Here is a 4,092-nt window from a genome sequence, read left to right as displayed (position 1 = left end):
CATTAGTGGAACAATGACAGAGATGGATTATTTTGGCCTCAACATGATGTCAAATCAGATGATATTTAGTATTGATGTGCTTCGTTCGATCATGGAACTTTGGGTTATTGGCCAACTTTACTGCAGAGGTATTGTCGATCATGAGTGGAGTTGATTGTACTTGTTTTACCTTCAAATCTTCAAGAGTTTTCTTGAGCCACACAATTCCTTTTGTTGCCTTAGCTGCTGCCACGTATTTTGCTTTTGTTGTGGAATCTACTGGAACTGATTGTTTGCGTGATCTCCAGGAGACAGCTCCTGATCCAAGATTCATAGCATATCCTGAAGTAGATACCCCAGTTTCTTTGTCTCCATCGAAGTCTAAATCAGAGTATCCAATCAAGCTGAAGTCGCTCACCCATGTATACTTGATTCCAAAGTCTTGAGTTCCCTTCAAGTACCTTAGAACTCTTTTTGCAGTAGACCAATTTCCCTCACAAGGCTTTTGCATAAACCTGGAGAGGATTCCAATAGCAAACGAAATGTCTGGTCTGGTAGTAGTTAGGTAGTTGAGACTTCCTACAAGCTGTCTATACTTTGTTGCATCCTCAAATTCTTTTCCTTCAATAGATGTGAGATTTAAGTTTTATTCCATTGGAGTAGTAAGAGGATTGCATTATGTCATGCCAAACCTGTTCAACAGATCTCCAATGTACTTATTTTGAAAAAGAAATATGGACTTTGGATGTTGAGTTACTTCAATGCTAAGATAGTAATGAACATAGCCCAAATAAGTCATTTCAAAACTTTTCCCCAATTCCTTCTTTATGGATACTATGTAGCTTTCATTATTCCCTGTCATCAAAAGATCATCGACATATACCACAAGATATACAACTATTTTTCCAACTTTCTTGACAAATAAAGTTGCATCATCAAGATCATAATGTTTGAAATTGAGTTTCAGAAGATGCTCAGTTAGTTTTTCATACCAGGCTCACGGTGCTTGTTTGAGGCCATACAAGGATTTCACAAGTTTGCATACTTTTTGTTCATGTCCTTTCATAGCAAATCCTTCAGGCTGGGACATAAAAACATTCTCTTTTAGATCTCCATTCAAGAAAGCAGTTTTTACATCCATTTGATGGACTTTCCAACCGTTCTGAGTTGCTAGGGCAAAGAGTGTCTAGATGGTAGCCCATTTTGCTGTGGGGGAAAAAGTCTCCTCATAATCGACCCCTTCCTTCTGTGCAAAACCTTTTGCCACAAGCCTAGCTTTTTGCTTGTCAAGTGAGCCATCAACTTTATACTTGTCCTTGTAGACCCACTTGCAACCAATTGGTTTGGTTCCTAATGGAGGATCAACCAGCTTCCAAGTGCCGTTCTTTATGAGGGCATCATACTCCTTTTGCATCGCTTCTTTCCACTCATCATGAGAGGCAGCTTCTTTGAAGGAAGTTGGTTCGAAATCTGTAGACAAATTCAATTCACAATCATAAGAAACATCCATATCAACAGGTGAATTAGAGTCATCTACATCACCTCCATTTTGCCGGTTTGAATTTCTAGTTCCTCTCTTTCCAACCTCATCAAGATGAACACTTTCAAGTGTCTTTATCAACCACTTTGGGGGACCTTTCTCAAATGGTCCAGGCTGCTCTGTTAATTGAGTTGGGACTGAATCAAGATTGAGTTTCCCAATTCTATCAATCACATCACTTAAAGCATCATCCGTTGTTGGAGTTTCATTCGGGGGAGAGAGTTCTTTAGAAGAAGATTACACATGTTGATCTAGTATAGGAATCTCCCCTTTAAGATGTGGAATCTAATTATCAAATTCTTGAAATGATCTTGCATTTGCGAATCTATCCAAGCGATCAAGTTGCCACTCAATAACATTGTCAGTTTTGGATGATTCAAGAAAAATTACATCTCTAGATACAAAAACTTTTATTGACTTCATCATAGAGATGGTATGCTTTGGAGGTGTTTGAATACCATAGGAAGATACACTTATGAATTCTTGGACCAAGTTTTTTTCTATGTACCTTTGGTATCAAGGCATAACAGGTGGAACCAAAGAACCTGAGATGCTTTATCGAAGGAACGTGCCCATACCACATTTCTTATGGAGTCTTGTTTCTAATAGCATTAGATGGACATCTATTCTTTATATATGCGGCACATAGAACAACATCAACCCAAAACATTATCTTTACATTTTTGAAGAAGAGCATGAGGCGTACCATATTTAAGATTGTCCTATTCATTCTTTCAGCTACACCATTCTATTGGGGATTATAAGGTACAGTTGTTTGATGTTTGATCCCATGTTGGCATAGATAATTTTCAAATTCATTTGATGTGTATTCTTTTCCATTATCAGTGCAAATAAAGCCAATATGAGATTGTGCATCATTTTCAATCCATTTATGAAAGTTCTTGAATGTTTGAAAAGCATCAGATTTGTTCTTCAATAAATAAACCCAACACATTTTGGTGTAGTCATCAATAGATGTCATCATATATTTATTTCCATTTTCAGAAGGAATAGGCATTGGACCACATAAATCTGAATGAATGAGTTCAATTTTTCTATGTGCTCTTGAATGTGAATCATGAAAAGACTATTTGCTACGCTTTCCTAGAATGCAAGCATCACATTGCTTAAATTTCCTAGGAATTGTAACCAAACCAACAACACCATTTTTCTTTAACAGGCGGAGGCTGTCATAGTTCAATTGTCCAAGTCTAGCATGCCATAATAAACTTGATGGAAGTGTAACTTCTTCATAATGAGAATTGTATGAGAAATGTTATGCACGAGCAGAGGTACCTTGCAACTTGAGAAGCCTTTCTTCTTCTATTCCCCTCATGACAAGTGAGTGGTCAGATGCTTTTCTCACCTCAAGCTTGCCATCAAACATATGAATGGAGTGATCTTGTTGGCGGATTTGGACCAAGGACAACAAGTTTCTCTTCAGCTGTGGGAGATATAGAACATGATGCAGAAGAAAGTCTGGGAGACCAGGCAATTTAAGCTTGATTGTGCTAAGCCCTGATGGCTTGATTTTTGATTGGTCTGCAAAGTATATTGCCCCATCAATATTGTCAGTAAATTCTTCAAAAAAATCTTTTCTATGAGTCATGTGGCAAGTTGCTCCTGAATCAAGCAACCAATCATTTTTCCAAGAAGCAAGTGAAGCATTAAATAAATCTTCATTACTCCAATATTACATTGTGCCACAACATAGTGAGCGGATTCAGGTGCTTTACCTTTGTCTGTGTCATTAGTTTTACCTTTCTTTTGGTTTCTTTGCTGCTCAATTTTGTCCCATGGTAACTTGCATGTAGAGGCATCATGTGATCCATTTCTTTTGTAGTGTATGCAGTGCACATCTACCTTTTCTCCTTGAGAGTGTTTGCCCCCCCTGCTTCTGAAATATCTTCCTCTTCCTCTTCGACCACCTCTTCCTCTCGAAGAATCTTGAGCAGGATCCTTTTCTTTATGAGCAAGGCACACATCCTCTTTAGAAGATTCAAGGGCTATCTTCTTTCCAAAAGCTTTCTCTCTTTCAGCAAATTTTTTCACAAGAGAGTCAAAGGTAATATCTTTGAGATTTCCATTTCCTTGCAATGACTTAAGATAATTGGAGTAAGTAGGATAAAGTGCCTTGAGAAAAGTGATAAGAGGAATATCAAATTCAACCTTAGTGGATTTGATATTATAGATTTTACTTCGGATGCAAGAGCAAGAGGATCATTATTTTGTAATTCAAGAGTGAAGAGTTTAATCGTGAGTTGAACAACTTCAAGTGCAGAATTTGAGTCATAGATTTCTTTCAGCTATTGTAAGGCTTCAAAAGCAGTTGAAAATGGCGAAATATGGCGACTCACCTCTTCATTTACAGATGCTGCAATTAATGCATAAGCTTTGCTGTTCTTATTTTCCCAAATGGCGAGCTCTTTGTTTGAATTAGGCTGTTCTAGTTCTTTGTCTCCATCTCCAATGCACACTCCTTTCCACAACTCATTGAAAATGAGGGTGTGTTTTATCGTCCGTGACCACTCAGGATAGTTCTCCTTGCTAGTGAGAACTATTCCCAAAATGGA

Source organism: Pinus tabuliformis, chromosome 6 (genome assembly GCF_031772625.1).
Source record: "Pinus tabuliformis cultivar Carrire ecotype Pingquan chromosome 6, CPIR1, whole genome shotgun sequence".
Lineage (NCBI taxonomy): Eukaryota > Viridiplantae > Streptophyta > Pinopsida > Pinales > Pinaceae > Pinus > Pinus tabuliformis.
This window is presented reverse-complemented; position numbering follows the sequence as displayed.